The following is a 17,991-nucleotide window of genomic DNA, read 5'->3' on the forward strand; positions in this document are numbered from 1 at the left end:
ATATCAGTGCGTTTATAACAAAGCACCGCCACATAGGAATAACATTACTGGGTGGGATAAGCAGTTGAAGGAAACCGGTAGTTTGGTGGAGAAACCCCGTTCTGGTAGGCCATCAGTCAGTGACGAGTCTGTCAAGGCTATATGGGATAGCTACCTAAGGAGCCCTAAAAAATCTGTGTGTGAGCCCACACTGAACTGCACTGAATAGGTATGAAACTGGGAGAGCTTTCCTTTTATTTGGTGCAGATTTCACATTTCTATCGTCTTTTATTGCTTTCCTGTGACTGGTCAAAAGTGCACCATGACTTTACGGACACACTGTATTATTGGGAATGCTTGTCTGTGATGGATAACAGTATTTAAAAAGACAAGTGATCAGCATATCTTCCTGCCTGGTCTGCAACATGAGTAGAATCACACTGTTCTCGTGATGCCAAGCACAGCTAAAGGAGAACTAGAGACTTAGCCGGGACACAGGGGCTGCCATGGGAACTCCGTTGCCACATGTAAAGGAAATTCCAGGCCAACTGGGGGCAGTGTGTTAAGTACCTGTGACCTATTTCACAGGGAAACCATACTGAGTCCTGGAAATAAACACCACCAACCTGTACAAAAGAGGCAAAAGGTGACAGGTTCAAACAGATGGGTACAAAATCTGGGATGTCTTAGACCAGTGGTAGTCAACCTGGTCCCTACCGCCCACTAGTGGGCATTCCAGCTTTCATGGTGGGTGGTAGCAGAGCAACCAAAGTATAAATAAAAAGATAGACTTAACTATAGTCAGTTGTTTTATAAAAATTTATTCTGCCAAACTTAGTGAAAATCCGACATAAAATACTTGGTAGGTGATTATTATTATATGTTTAACTTGCTGTAACTCTGCTTTATAAATTTTATAAAGTAAAGTTACTTCCCTACTTTATAAATCACCATTACTGTGGAACCGGTGGGCAGTTAGAAAATTTTACTACTAACAGAGATACAAAAGTAGGCGGTAGGTATAAAAAAGTTGACTACCCCTGTCTTAGACTATACAAAGAACCCAGGGAGGGTCTTCCCCATGAAACCCCATTTATTCATGTAACTATCTTAACATTATGATAATCTATGTTGTTATAGGCAAATCAGTTAACAGTTTAGGTTCTAGACTCATACTGGTCTGATACCACTGTCTTTGTCTGCATCTTGCCAGTTGCATAAAACTGGGCAAGTTCTTAACTGACTAAAGCCTCTATATTCTCATTATTAAAATCAGTAGAGTACAATGGTGCGGGATATATGATAGTCTATGCAAAATATATAGGCCAGTGCCTAGTATAGGAAAGACACAATAGACATTCTCCTTCTTTGTTCTCTTTTTTGAAAAATTATTTTATATTTTATTTTTATTACTTTTACATGCACAATACTTTTAAAAAGACCTGGGTTGAATACTGGATGGGAGATTTTGACCAATAGTTCTTTGTTTACTCATCTTAAAAAATAGAGTGAATTATATTTACATTGTAGGAATGTAAAAACTAAATTAGATAACTTATGCCAGATGCTTAACACACGATCGGAAACAGGCTAACTCCCATATGCAAGTTAGCTATGATGATTTCATCGTCATAATCATATCCACTCAATAAGGCTGAGTGACACTGAAATATAACAACCACAGTGCCGGAACCTTAAAAATTACCAGCTCATTCTTCTTTCAGCTTGGTTAGCCAAGCTGCATGTAGCACATATGTATTATAATTGACCAATGATACCTTCTGTATATTAACTTTACTATTTATTGTCTCCAAGGTCATCAGGTGACTTGCCATACTGTACCATCATTTCACCAAGCAGTTGAAGTCTATGCCCCACACGCTCTCTGCAAACTAGATGGGGGGGGGGCACATTCATCCTCATTGTCACACTTTTGTTAATATCAGAGAGCCAACTACTTCAAACACTGCCAGATACTCCACAGGCTGCTTTTGAGCCTTACTTTGTTTCTGCCATTATCGTCCCTGAAATTTCCGTATTAGCTCATCCCTTTAAAATGCTTTCAAGGCTAATATATCAAGCTCATCTGCAACAACACACCTTGCATGTATGGGCAGCACGTGGGCCTTTGAGTGAGCACAATCTGGAAAGCGCTTTTTATCTATCTGCTTTCATAAGCGGCAGAGAGACTGGTGATACTTTTCCTCTCGTGGAATGTTTACTAACTAGCTAGTAATCTCATGCTCATCTTTAAGCCGTTTAGTAGGCGCAGCAAGAGTGCATGCTAGGATTGAAGGAAGCAAAGTTTGTAGGCTACTTTGGAATGAAACCTGTCTGGGCAGTCATCCAAAATTCCCCTTCTGAACACTGGCAATGGAAACCCGGTATTTTCCACCTAGACTCTGCCTTCAGTGTGACAAAGTAGTATCTAACTTCAGGGCATTCAATACTTATGAATTCTTGACACCTCACTTACTGTGGGAATGACATGTTGAAACAGTTTCTCCACTCTCCCAGGCATTTTCATATTAAGCTCTGATGAACAGGAAGTAATAAATTCACAAGTTCTGTGGTGTGTGTGTGTGTGTGTGTGTGTCCCATCTGCCTGTCTCTCTCACTCCCCAGCAGCACAGCTGACAATGTCAAACATCTATTAATATTGATCCCCTGGCCTCCTAACAATCAATAGTTAACATCCAAAGAACCAAAAACAATTCAATGTGCAGAACTGTATTTATATTCACACAATACTGCAAAGAAATTAGAGATGACTCATTATATGGATAAGTTGATTTCTTTAAAATTAACAAATGACCACCACAATTTTTATACACACCCAGGGTTTTAGCTAATGTGACTTTAAAACAGACCTGGTGAAATGGTCTTCAAACATCTCTACTATGTTAATCTACTGCCTAATGATCTCCTTGGTAAAATAGAATTTACGATATCTAGAATTTTTAAAAGGATACTTGTTATACATGGTTAATTACTTGTCTTCTAATAATAGAAATAGCTAACATTTATTGGGGGCATGAATGAGCTAGGCAAGGTCTTGGGTGCTTGACATACATAATCCATTTCATTCTCATAATAACTCTATGTGGAGGTAAGTCCTATTATTATTATTCATGCTTCATATGGATGAGAACGCTGACATTTGGTTAGGGTAGGCGAATGGACTAAGGTTATAACTAGTCAGTGGCAGAATAAGAATTTAGAATTAGTCTATCAGGATCAAGAGCCCAACGTCTTACTATTCTGTTCCACGTCTTTCTTGGTCCATTAAGTATTTCAAACCATTTTTGTTTTGATTTAGCTATAAACATTTCACTTGTGTCAACTCACCTAACATCCTCATTATTCAGGTTCCGTTCATTATCAAGGCTCAGCCCTCTAATTGGTGTTGTAGTTCTGACCGCACTTTAAATATAAAAATTCATAAATCATAAGGATTTTTTTGGAAAGGTCAAACTCTTTAATGAGTGATCCCAAACTGGATTTCACAGATCAGGATAATGAGTGTTCTGAAAAATTCTGGAAGAATCTATTTGCCCTTTTGTACTGATACTTTGGCAGAAAAAATAATTTAATGACTAAAAAAATTCAATTTAGTGTCTTATTTTTTATATGTTATATTTGGTGAGAGAATAATAACAAAATGCACCTTCATGAACATAGCAAGAAACTTAAGGAGAACGCGAAATGTGGCCAAGACAAACAGAAGTTCAGAGATGGAGTTCCCAGGCTGCCAGTTTACGAGCTAAAATCAAGTCCCTACCAGCAAATGAGCGATCCTGGGCCCCACCCTCACGAGGCAGGTTCCTTTCCAGGGACAATGTGCATCTTTGGTTTGTCAACTGTCCACACTAAACCAGGGGTGCAATGTCTACTGCTTGTGCCCCTCCTTTTCCTTAAGTTTTGAAGAGCTAGAGAACTAGAACACTGCACAAAAGCTTAGAACTCAGTGTCTTCCAGCTCTCAGTTTATAGATGGAGGAAAGGTGGTCAAGAAAAGGGTGTAAGCTGGCAGAGCCTGGGCAGGTTTGGGTCCCAGTGCCAGTCCTCTGCATCTCCACCATCCCATGTTCCCTTTGCAGCTCGGGCTCCATGGTGCTGATAACCAGTAAAGCTTTCATCATTTGTGAGTGAGGCTGGCAGAATGTCTTGTCCTCTCTCTCTCGTACTCTTTTTTATTTTATTTGAGAGAGAGAGAGAAAGAATGAGGGGGAGATGGGGAGAGAGGGTCAGAGAGAGAAGCATCAACCTCCATTTAGCTGTTCACTCATTGATTCCTTCTCATAGGTGCCCTGATTGGGGGTGGGGGTGGAACACATGACTTCTGAGCAGGGAGGGGATGACGCTCCATCCACTGAACCACCCGACCGGAGCCTTCCCTCCTTTTCCTGTTAACCAGAAACTGCTTTATTGTAAGAAAAAAAGATGCTAATTTTCCATCAAAGATATCCTGTATATTATGTTCATTATAACCTAATGATCTGGTTGAAGTCCCAGCTCTATCAGTTGTAAGCTGTGTGACTTTAGGTAAGTTACAAACCTTCCTACGCCTGGGTAAGAAAATGATACTCATACCACCAACCTCCCTGAGTTGTTTGTGATGTATAAATGCAATAATTCATATTACTATTCACATTATAAACCCTCAGTAACTATTACTTTTCTTATCATTATTATCCTGCCCAATTATAAAAGAACATTCACCATCAGGTCTATAACTAATTCTGCCCCCTACCCTCTGCCCATTTAGCTGCCAACAAACACACTGGGGTCAATACACAGCTTGTTAAATTCGCAAATAGATGAAAAAATTCTCACTCACTCCCCATGCTCACCACACACATAGCCCTGGCCCAGATGAAGCATGAACTCCTGTGACACCACTTACAATGTCTGCTTTGGTTGTGGCTCACCACACACTTCTCCACACTTTTCTGGGCTCTTCTCTGGGAAACGAGTCTGGCTAATGTGGTAACAAAGTCCCTTCCATAAGGATATGACAATGATGCCCTGGCAAATAGCTTATGCAAGGGTATTTTGTCACGATTACAGGATCAGGATCCATGGCAAGAATTGCGTTATTTTCTGAGTCCTTTGTTTAAAGGTGCTGAGTCAGAATAAGAAAGGACGCTTCCAGATCCTGCATTTCACTTCTATCTCGTAAGGTTGAGCTGACCACGCTCAGCTCCCAGAAGGGCACTGTTTGCCTGCTATCCTGAGATGAATCCTTCAGAGACTACTACTCTCTCATTTCTGGACTCATACTTTGCAGGGAGGCATATGCCTCGGAGGTTCTATGGCTTTGCCTAATAAGTGATAGGTCTCTGTCATTTGCAAAATCCAAACATTCATGGAACGCTGAGATAAGTCATTGCCAAAGGCCACAGAGCTAGCTGCAGACACAGGTGTACTGTTAGGACATATTCTTTAGCCTCTATTATGGAATTGGTGAAATCGACTTTTTGACAAGTTGCAGTCATTGAACTTGCCTTCTCCCTCAGAGATATTAGCAGGCCACGTTCTTCTGACATTTACAAAGCCTCAGAATACAGCTCCTGTCCATTCACTCCATCATCCACCTATCATCTCTCTAACTACCCATCCATCCATCCATCCATCAAACAAATATGTATTGAAGACTTGGTGTTATGTGCCATGGCAACAAATCGTGTCAATAATAATGGCGAATAGTATCTTGGAGGAGTTTATAACTTAGAAGCAAATATAGTTCATACAACAAATATAATATGTTGAGTCACATGGGGGAAGGGAGAAGAAAATGATGAGGTGATCAGGGGCACAGTGAGGTACAAGGATAGCACCATCCAATGGAAATAAAATGTGAGCTCCATATGTAGTTTAAAGTTTTCTAGAAGTCACATTTAAAAGTTTAAAAAAGATGAAATTAATATGAGCTTTTATCAATTTTATCTTTTACTTATTTTACATTTTATTTGACCCAAATATCCAAAATATCATTTTACATGTAATCAATATAAAAATATTATTAATGAGAGATGTAGAAATTTTTTGTACTATGGTTTTGAAATCTGGTGTGTATTTTACACTTACAATATATTTCAAATGAATGGGACCTGCCTGCTTTGAGGGCACAGCAGCCATGCGTGTGGTGACCGTATTGGATAGCACACTTTCAGGAAGTTTGAAAGAGGGAACAACTACTCCCAGGATAGAGAAAAAATGCATGTGAGAAGTTGAGTTACAAGCGATTTGGATTCCTGAAATGATTTCTGGGGTATGTTTGGTCCCTAGGACCCTGTCCCATCCTGCAGCCAGAGAATGTCTTTCTCAGTATTTTATGAACCCCTGCTGAGAAGTTTCTGTGTTCATGTCCTTAAAAAGTGAGCCGAGCATACACCCATCCTAGAGTTACAGTCTTTATCTTTTAATAAATATACAGGAGAAAAATAAGAATAGCCACCCACCCTTTGCCAGACTCTGTGTTGGTATTTTACATACATTCTTCTCTAACACTTACAATGAAACTGTAGGAGCCACTAATAGCTCTGTTTTAGAGCAGAGGAAGCTAAGGCCCAGGGTAGTGAAGTGATTTTTCAAGATCCTAGAGCCAGGAAGAAGGGAGGGGCCGAGGGGGTGCAGACAGAACAGGAGGGAGAACGTACAGATGAAGGGGTGAGGGTGGATTAGACCCAAGGGTGAGCCGCAGAGAGTTAAGGTGAGTGTGGGACCAGGCCCCAGGGTATGTGAAAAGTCTGCCCTCTGCCTATCCGTGTGTGTGTGTGTGTGTGTGTGTGTGTGTGTGTGTGTGTGATATACAGTAACATATTTATGACTGGACACTGTTTAGTAAGTCTTAATTATACTGATAATTCATCATACATCTTCCCTTGGACCCCCATTCCGTCTCTCCTTACATAGTTTATTTGAAATAAGAAACAAAAAACAGATTGCTAGTTTCCAAAGGCAAAGGCCATTTTAAGAAGTGAGAATCACAGAAACTCTCAGAAGAGGCATTAGTGCTTCAGCCCAATCTGCATTCTACCCTGTTCAACGTTTCTGAAGGATGGGTATCCACCTCCCTGTGAAAACAGCAGCCCGAGGCCATCCCTTCTCCTGTTTGATAGGCTGAAAACCAGATCACTCTGCATACTGACATCCAGTTTCCCTCCCTAGAACCTCAAATAAGGAGCTGGCCCTAATCATGCTCTATAAATACTCTTCTTCAGAGTGTTGCCTCATCACTTTGATGCTGGTGAGGGTGGCAGAAAAGCAAACATTACTTTTGTACTATCTCTCCCCAAAAAGCATAGATTCAAATTGATTCCTAAAATGCAGATCCAAGTTTTTAAAAAATTAAAAGTCATGTATATGTGTCAGCCAGGAGGTAAGTGTAAATAGAGCTTGTCCCTATAAAACTTAATATCTTTTCATTTTTACTGTAGCTTAGGCAAAAGGCATTAAATCTGCTGATGACATTAAATGGCCGTGGGTAACTTGGAGAGGCTGCATCCGTCTGCCCTGTTTCTATGAGCCTGCTTTTGTTGTGTTTGTACTGAACTTCGTGGAGTGATCATATCGTAAGGTGTATTTATGTTGAATTGCTATTGTACACCTGAAACTAATATAATATTGTATGCCAACTTTAATTTTAAAAATGTCTAAAAACCAGAATAATAAAATAGGATAAAGTTTTGACTTGCTGAGTTTTTCGCTGTCTTTGGACAGCCACTAGCCACACCCCAACCTTAGTGGTGGTGGGGGGGCGGCGAGGGGAGATGAAGAAAGAAAATAAAATACAAATAGTGTTGCCATTTCTGCTACTTTATCCACCCTTCTTTCCAAATGTTTGTTTTTGCTTCCTTGGGGTAGCAGGAAGAGCATGTTCTAACACAATTGTTCTGAGTTGTTGCCAGGAAGTCAAGTTTATCTTTAGTGTCATCTTTGGGCAAATAGTACAGACGGAGGAAAATGATGTTTGGGGCCAAATGCTGAAAACTGGAGTCTAATATAGCCTGAACTGAAAGCACAAAGAGCTAAAATGAGAAGCCGATCGTGTTCATACTGTTTCTTTTCTACATGGACTCTGTTTAGAGGAGAGGCAGTAGTGGGAAGAGGGTGGCTGTCAAATACCAACAACTTCAGGTTGAAACTCAGCCTCGATCAACTGCTGCCTGATTGAGTAGGCTTGGATAAAGCTTAACTCAACCAATATTGACCTGACGGGCACTTTGCCCTCACAGAGGCAAACTAACTTTAGGTACCTCTCTGAATCTGTTTTTCTTTTACTATATCTAAAAGAAGACTATGCATTACTCTTTGCAGGACTCTTAGGACAACTAAATGAGATATCACGTGAAACTAAACGTGCCTAGCCCATAGTCACTGCTTAACAAACAGATTCTTTGGTCTTCAGAATAGCCAAATTAATCTCTCCTTTGAGTTAAGCTTGTGATTTGAAAGTACAGCTTTAGAGCATAACTAAAAATAAAACCAACAGATGGCTCCATAAATCTAGACACTCCCCCAAACCCCAAGTTTTCACCAACTCTGACACCAGATACTAAAACTCAGTTTCAGATACCACCACCTCAAATAGTTCTACTTTGATTCTAACTTGGTTTAATGCAAAACAAATATAAATTGATCTTCCAGTCAATTACCAGTAGGTATGGTATATGTAGCATACAATCAGAGCTATAAATGATGCTGAAACATTAGAACCACTCATATAGAATTATCTGTTGATTGCCTGTAATGTATGAGACATTGTAAAGGGATTAATAATAAAGAAACAAATATATCCCTGACCTGATTGCTGGTGCTTACTCTCTAGTAGGGGAGATGTAATCTCTGACCTCAGGAAGACCACAACCAGAAGAAGAAACAAGACAAACGTGTGTTATATAATAGTGGCCAATATGTCATTGTATAAGTGTTAAGTTATGAACTAAAGTCTCCAATACAGGGATTCAGAGAAGATGACATTGTCAAGGAGGTTTTTCAGGGTGAGTGGGGGAAGTGGGTTTGAGATAAGGCTTTTGAAAGTTAGGGAGAACTATTCCAGATCTTTGTGTCTCCTTCTACATAAAGGTCAATTGCACCAAAACTCAAAGCAGAAGCTAGCTGTAATAATGCCTGCTCTTTCTCTTTTATTCTATTTTTATTTTTGTATTTTTCTCAAGTGAGAAGTGGGGAGGAAGACAGACTCTTGCATGTGTCTGACCAGGATCCACACAACAAGCCCACTAGGGGATGATGTTCTGCCAATCTGGAGTGTTGCTCCATTGCAACTGGAGCCATTCTAGTGCCTGAGGCCAAGGCCATGGAGCCATTCTCAGTGCCTGGGCCAACTTTGCTCCAATGGAGCCTTGGCTGCAGGAGGGGAAGAGAGAGATAGAAAGAAGAAGGGGGAAGGGTGGAGAAGTAGATGGGTACCTCCCCTATGTGCCCTGGCCAGGAATTGAACCCAGGACTTCTACACACCGGGCTGATGCTCTACTGCTGAGCCAACAGGCCAGAGCAATGCCTGCTCTTTCTGAATGCATACAATTCTCTCTCGATTCCTTAATTATTTACTGGTACAAATTCTACCTGCATTCAATCTCATCCAAAAGGCAGCACTAACTACTCCTGGGTAAAAGAGATAATTGGCTCAGGTATTTCTGTAGCATTTTTAAAGGAGCTATTAGGTAGGTAGGTAGGAAGAAAGGGAGGGAGGGAGGGAGGAAAGAAGGAAAGAAGGAAAAAACCCCAGGTTAAATGCACTTTTCATATTTTCTTAATTGTGAGAATCCCCCAAACTTCCCAATGGACAAGAGGCAATCACAATGCAGACAGCTGGTGCTGCCTCTCCTACTAGCTAGAAATAAAATCAGATCAGTCTAGTAATAAAGAGGCTTGATGTTAGAAAGCTTTTAAAATTCTAAACCGATTTGGACTGGACAAGCTTCAGAGGTGAGCCCTCTGAAACTGGACTTCATCCATATGCCCTGCCCACCTCCTTCTGAAGCCAGAGCCACCACACTCCACGCTTGGCATGGTGTACAACGTCCGCCCATTAAAGCACGGCTTATTCACGCCTCAGTTATGCTGTGCACATCTGTCCACCTTAACTTTTGATTAGAAATGCTTGATCAGCCACTGAGGGATGAACTTCAAGGAAACATATGATCTCTCTGGAACTGTAGATCCCACTGTATATTTATGGCTTTCTTAGCATTTCTCCCCCTTGGAAAGGAGGCTTAGTTTTTATCAAATTTCCAAAGGGCTTCACGAGGCCTCCTGACTCCTGCCATCCAAAATGTCTAAGAACTTGTATTTTAAAATTCTCACTCAGATAGTGAGAAATGACTGTCAACTTCTAAAAAAAGGCAAGATTATTGAGTTACTCGCTGTTGTATCCCAATGTTAGTGCTTGGCACATAAAACACACATCTTGACTGACTATTGTGTGTTCCCAATAATTTCAATGATGGAAGGGGACTACAGAAAAATGTGCAAATGTTACCAAATACGGATCTCAAAGACTAAAATCCCAACAGTTCATTAGGACAACAGTACAAGAGGATGTCCTAACCAAAGCCTGATGTAAGTGTGTTTATTCAGCTCTGTGAAGGGCAAGTGACAGTGACACATCTAAGCCTCGCAGAAAGGATCCAGGCTTCCCTGCAAAGGATTCTAGTGGCATCAAATGGCTTGTGTCTCCCCAGCAATTTACATTTATTAAAACAGATAATAGGCATAATCATTGTCACAACAGAGCTTCCACCCTGTACGACGTCTTAATATATTCTCGAAGTTCCCGACAAACGGGCGCAAAGCCACAGCAGATTAGACTTTAAGTGGGGGAATCACTCTTAACAGCACAGCAGAAAACCAATCTCACACTTCGGGGGAGGAAAATGAGACCTCAGAGCTGCCTTTGAAGGCAAAGGGTAAGGCACACAGAGAAAGGTGCTAAAGTGACACATTGGCTGGAAGGGGAACCCGGCTCGCACGTGACACTCTGCATTAAAGATGCTAATTTATGTCTGGGGAAGTGTGTGTGCGTGACACAGAGGGAGTTTGGAGAGGTCTCTATTATACACGGAGCAGCTCATCTTGAATCTCTGGGAAGGGTCCCTGCTTTATCTGGGGACTGCCTCACATGGGCATATGTTATGTCGGCTCTGTCAGTTTTCTAGGAACAAATCACTTGTCTCCTTAAATCTATTCTGGACCCTTTCCAGTCTGCTTTTCACACTGCAGCTAGAAGGATCTTTTTAGGAAACAAGGTTGGGTGGCTGCGCCCCATCTTCCCCCTCATTGAAACATTTTAACAGTCTCCCTTTACTCTTCCAACACAAAGCAATAAGGGTCTCATATAGCCTCTGGGCTTTGCAATGTGTGGCTTCTGACTCATACCCTCCCCATGGGGACTCAGGTCACAAAAGTCACCTTCTACTTCTCTGAACACACACACTCCCTGCCGCTAATCCTACAGGGCCCCTGTACACACATTCTTCTCTGCCTGGGTCAACCTTCCCTCACCTCTTACCAGGGCTTCGTGAGTTAGCCCCATCACCCCTTTACCAGGGAAGCTTTTCAAGTTCAATCCTCTTATTAAACCTGCCTCAATCACCACAAACTCTGCCTTGATAGTGCCTGCCACAGTTACAACTGTACATGTATCTTTAATATTCTTTGATGAATGTGTTTCCCCTGAGAGCTTGGTTACTCCACATTCCTGGCACTTAACCACACACCTGGCACACAGTAAGTGCCTAGTAAATATCTAGTGAATAAATAAATGCAAAATAACTGCACCACCCACCCACGCTATTGTTAAGGTTTTCCTGAATATAAAATGTTTTTTTGGTTGTGAAGATTGTCATTTCACACCAGAAACTCGACTGATCACCTTACTGTTAAGTATAAGAAATATCACCGTTAGGCATTAGTAGTTCCCAAAGAAAGAGGAGATCCCATTTATGATATGGTTTATCAATGCATAGAAATAGATATTATATGGATGGGAATATAAAAAAAACCTATTCAGAAAAAGTCAGTGATGGTGCTGATCATCTACTAGACCTAATCCTTAAGATCACTATTATCGGGGTTAATATCCAAAATTTATAAAGAACTTATAACACACAACACCAAAAAAAAAAACAAAAACTAATCCAATTAAAAAATGGGCAAAGGGCCTGTACAGACACTTCTCCAAAGAGTTCATACAGATGGCCAATTGACATATGAAAAGATGCTTAATGTCAGTAGTCATTAGAGAAATGCAAACTAAAACCACAATGAGACAGCACCTCACACCTGCCAGAATGGCTATCGTGAATAAATCATAATTTTGGCGAGAATGTGGAGAAAAGAAAACCCTTGTGTACTGTTGGTAGGAATACAGATTGGTGCAGCCACTGTGTAGAACAGTGTGGGTTACTGCAAAAATTAAAATGGAACTGCCTTATGACACAGTGTTTCCACTTCTGGGTATATCTCCAAAGAAACCCAAACACTAATTGAAAAGACTATGTGCACTCCTATGTTCACTCCAGCATTATTTACAATAGCCAAAATTTGGAAGCAGCCCAAGTGTCCATTAGTAGATGAATGGATAAAAAAGCTGTGGTATATATACACAATGGAATACTACTCAGCCATAAAAAAGAATAATATCCTACCCTTTGTGATGGCACAAACTGACCAGGACAGCATTATGTCAAGTGAATAAACCAATCAGTGAAAGACAAGTACCATATAATTTCACTTATATGTGGAATCTAATGAACAAAATAAACCGACAAGCAAAATAGAAACGGAGTCATAGATACAGAGAACAGATGACAGCTGACAAAGTGTAGGGGGGATGGGGACCAGGGTGAAAAAATGTGAAAGGGTTAAGCAAAAAAAAGAAAAGCCCTCATAGACATAAACAAACAATAGTAGTTTGATTACCAGAGAGAAAGGGGGATGGGAGAGAAAGAGAGGGGGATGGGGGATAGGGGATTGATGGTGATGGAAGGAGACTTGACTTGGGGTGGTGAGCGCACAGCACAATATGCAGATGATGTATTATAGAGATGTACACCTGAAACCTATATGCTTTCGTTAACCAATGCCCCCCCAATAAATTTAATAAAAAGTAAAAAAATAAAATAAAATAAAAATGACTGTTATCAAGTCAGTTGCTTTTTTACAATATTCCAAATACTATACTCCTGGTTTTCAAGCTCTAACCATTGTGCCTGGATTTCACTCAACAAATATTTACTGAGCTTATTACTACATGCTGGGCGCTAGTAGAGCTTGGGACACATGCTGAGCATGAGATAGATACAAGGAGTTTACCTTCAAGTCCAGGAGACAGCTAACACAGACTGACAGCCACTGCAGAATAGTGAATTTCAGAAGTGTGTGAATAGCAGTGAAAAGGAAAGAAGTCATGTTCTATGGGAGTGAGATCATGCGCATTGTTTCAGCATGAGCGTACGTGATCTGGGTGCCCCGCCACGATAACCTGTAGCATTATTGCTCCGCAATATCAAAGAGATCACAGCATTTTCACTTGATGAAGGCTTAAAGGATTTTATGTTCTAATGTCATGCTCTCTCATAAGGATTTATATGTATTTACTTCCTCAAATTAAATAAAAGACTAGGCAAAACACAGGTATATTTTTCCTAAGGAGTCCCGATAATCCCTCAAAATCTCTGCTGCCAAGTTTGATGTAGCCCAAAGGATCAAAGTGCCTTTGCTCAAAGATGCATATCTCAACAGAGTATCTGTTTCATGCCAAGAAGATTCTTTACTTGGTTTTTAGTGATAAATGATGCAAGGAGTAGTTAGTGGGAGAGAACGTCTTAAAGGCATCTATAGCGAGAGTATGCATTTTGCAAAGACTGAGTCAAGACTTGCTCGGAAAAAATAAATAAATAAAAAGGACTTGCTTGATAATCCTTAAAAACTTTAAGGCCTAGGATAGTGTTAGGAGTATAAGTGGCCCTCAATAATTATGTGTTAAATATTTGCCAAATGAATGGTAGTACTTGGAGAAAATTAGCCAGCTGAAGCATAAGACCAGAGTGGAGAGAGAAGACAAAAATTAAAATCGACATGGCTTGCCAATCAAGAGGAAAAGCCACAGAGAAAGGGCATCAAGGATAGTATCTTCCTGATCCCCCCCTTTAGTTTCCCTTTTTGTATTTTTCTGAAGCTGGAAACAGGGAGGCAGTCAGACAGACTCCCGCATGAGCCCACCAGGATCCACCCAGCATGCCTACCAGGGGGCGATGCTCTGCCCATCTGGGGCGTCGCTCTGCTGCAACCAGAGCCATTCTAGCGCCTGAGGCAGAGGCCATGGAGCCATCCTCAGCGCCCGGCCAACTTTGCTCCAATGGAGCCTCGGCTGCGGGAAGAGAAGAGAGAGACAGCGAGGAAGGAGAGGGGGAAGGGTGGAGAAGCAGATGGGCGCTTCTCCTGTGTGCACTGGTCGGAATCGAACCCGGGACTCCTGCACACCAGGCCGATGCTCTACCACTGAGCCAACCGGCCAGGGTCCTGGTCCCCTTTTTTGATGAGGACTGGAAACTCACAAGGGGTTGCTCAAAGAGCTGGAAAGAGGTGAAGTCACACGCACACACAGAAGCAGCTAGGAGAATTTTAGGAACTGACAATGAAAACCCTTGAGGTGCCTGCCACGTCTTGCTCAAGATGGATGCTCCCATCCTACCGTTTCCCCTGGCGAACAATCAACAGATTGATACATTCTTCTGTTTACAGTCCTGAGCAAATAAACTAATTACACTTTTATTTTTAACCTAACAAATCATAGCTTGATTACAGGTCATTAGTGACCATTAATACATGAAACTGTTTGCCTTTCGCTAGTTTATCTGAATTACACTGTCTTGCCTTTCACACTAACTCAATCAAGCCTCCAAAGGGAACCCTCCCCTCCCCTTAATCAGGTCTTAAACAAACTAACAATTAGGCTCCAGAATTGAACTATGATGCAGAAGAATCCATTACTCTGGTTCATTGCAGATCTCCCTATTGTCCAACTGCCATTCCCTTTGTAGGGGAGACATGCTCTTTGTGCCCAAAGATTATGCAACTGCCTCTCTCCCAGCAGTCTCAATTATTCCCCATGGTGCCAATGCACTGCCAGCCATAGGGACCTGCTTGTGTGAAACTAGCAAAGACAGTCCTAAATTCACAACACATGGGCTAAGTAGTGTCCTTAAATGCAAGGAGCATGCTGGCAACTGTCAGAAATAACAAGGTGACAGGAACAGAATCTATTCTGTAAAAAAAAATAATAAGTGGAGGCAGGATAGAGATTATAGATATGGACAGGTCAAGTGGGTAGTCCAGAATTTTAAGGCCATTTGAGGCTTTGGATTATTTATATTAAAAGACAAGATTCTTGAAAAGAAATTGGATAGCTGCCAAACCTCCCTTTTGTTTTGTGCTGAGCAGTCACCGAGGGGCAAGGAGTGATTAGCAGAGATTAACGATCTCAGAAATGTTGGAGGACTTTCTAACATAGCAATTGCCATTTGGGAGCAAATCCATGGTCCATCTCATCTAATGTGCTGTTGCTTAAAAAAAAAAAAAAAGTCCCCCAGGGAATGCCACTTTTAACTACTAATGTGCTGAGGCTGCGGAATTAGAGGAGTTGCTAACGAGGCAAGCAATGGCAGCAGCCCATAGATGGCTGGAACCATTTTTACTTTTAGCCTAGCTAGCTACAGCGCACGTGACTCCTGCCTGAGCTCAATGCCTATGGTAATGGATAGGAGTTCTGTGCAGTTTAAAAGGCTCTAGCAAATGAGTTATCCTGCTTATCTTTATAACAGCTCTATGAAAAAGTTAGATTAATAATAGCATGGCCCTGGCCTGTTGGCTCAGTGGTAGAGCATTGGCCTGGTGTGTGGATGTCCTGGGTTCAATTCCCAGCCAGGGTACACAGGAGAAGCACCCATTTGCTTCTCCACCCTTCCCCCTATCCTTTCTCTCTATTTCTCTCTTCCCCTCCTGCAGCCAGGCCTCCATTGGAGCAAAGTTGGCCTGGGTGCTGAGGATGGCTCCATGGCCTCCACCTCAGGCACTAGAATGGCTCCAGTTGCAACAGAGCGACGCCCCAAAAGGGCAGAGTATCACCCCCTGGTGGGCATGCCAGGTGGATCCTGGTTGGGCACATGCAGAGTCTGTCTCTTTGCCTCCCTGCTTCTCACTTCAGAAAATACAAAAAAATAATAATGGCATAGTAACAGTGGGACATGCAGGCTCTAGAGTCAACTCCCTGTCTTCAAATCCCGGCTTTTCCACTTACTAGCAGGTTGACCTTGAGCAAGCTGCTTAGCCTGTCTAAACTTCACTATTTTCATCTGTAAAACGGAGATAATAATGGCACCTACCACATAAAGTTATTGTAAAACTCTAATGATAATTAATGTACAGAAAGTACTTAGTATATTTAAACATGGCACATAATATGTACTCATTAAAACTTAACTGCTATTGTTTATCTCTTTCTTCTCCTGCACTGCCACCACCCGCCATGGCCACCATCTCTGCCACCATCATTACCACTACCCAACATCCCCACAGGAAAATGAGAAAATTACATTTCCAAGAAAGACTTTTTTCCTGAAGTCACCTAACTACTAAATAACTCAGGCTGGACAAAGTCATTATCTACTGACTGTACCATTTTCTCTAGCTGGGACATTTTTCATTCTTTCCTTAGCCTGAACCCTCCTCGTCATCCGGGTCTCAGCTTAGCCATCTCTTTCTTGAACCCTCCTCTGCGCCCTCTTCCATTATCTCACAGTCCCTGCACCTTCCCCAGCACAGAACTTCTCACACTACCTTATAATTGCCTGCTGCTCTGTGTTCCGCCCCCCTTCCCGGACAGGCCATGCGTTTCTTAATGAAAGACACCAGGTACGGCACCGGCCTCAATAAATACTAAATAAATAAAAGGACGGATGACAGACTCCTTTCATACCAATCTATGGCAACATATATGGAAGTATTATTTCTCACTGGAGCACTTTGGGGAATCAGAGATCGTCGTATTTCATAGCGCTACAAAATAACCTTGACCTCACATTGAAAACTCAAGGCAATGTTAACCAAATCCTAATGAATTCTATCTCTGAAGAAAGTCAAGTGTGGAAACAATGCCTTCAAGAGACCCACTGTGTTAACATGCACTCACTCATTCATTTTAGACCTCACACTTATTCATACAGCTATGTGCAATGCTTGCATCATTCCTAGCGCCTTAGCATTTTGAAAAGGACACCTTCTTTGTACTTTGAAAGGCTTTTTCAGAAACTTTTGCCCCCGATGAGGCATGGTGAAAAGCAGGTACTCATCCTTGGCATTCTTTCCCACAACAAGCTCTTAAAATTCTGACTCTGAACTATCTCTTTCTCACTTGCGGCTTCTGTGCTTTGGAAAACTTTGAGTCAGACAAGACAGTTCAGAAAAACATGACCAAATAAATACTTCAATCCTTCCCATCTCTCTTCCTCTCAGAAGAGTTAAAGAGGGCATAAAAGTTGGCGACTCCAGGGAAATCTACCCCAAATCTATCTAGTCCCCTCCCCATTAAAGTAGTATTACTGAGAGCAAACCGGATAAAACTCAGACCGCCATCTGATACCGCATTACAATGCTTTAAAAATGTTACTTGCTTGGAAGGAATAAAAAGGAGGCTACATTAGAATGACAACAGATATACCACTTTTTAAAAAAATAGGTCAGACAGAAAAATGTAAAATTTTTCATAGCAAGGAGAAAGCTAAACTCTACCTCACATCACAAACACCCCAAGGTATTATTAAAAAAAAAATCCAAAACCCTGCTCTTTTGTTGTCTTATAGAAAAAATGCACATTAAGAAATAGAACCCATATAGAATCTATAGATGTATAAAGCTAAGGTTGCATAGTTCCCTTGGGGCACCAATGGCTGACATATTCGAATTTACAGGCTAACAGAGAATATAT

General features: G+C 41.4%; 1 protein-coding gene across 4 annotated transcripts in view; it reads right to left on the bottom strand.

Annotated features, from left to right (window-relative positions):
* Positions 1–17,991, bottom strand: part of PPP2R2B (protein phosphatase 2 regulatory subunit Bbeta) — a 457,098-nt gene that overhangs the window by 239,236 nt on the left and 199,871 nt on the right. The gene's annotated exons all lie outside the window — the stretch shown is intronic.

This window comes from Saccopteryx bilineata, chromosome 4 (assembly GCF_036850765.1).
Source record: "Saccopteryx bilineata isolate mSacBil1 chromosome 4, mSacBil1_pri_phased_curated, whole genome shotgun sequence".
Taxonomy (NCBI): domain Eukaryota; kingdom Metazoa; phylum Chordata; class Mammalia; order Chiroptera; family Emballonuridae; genus Saccopteryx; species Saccopteryx bilineata.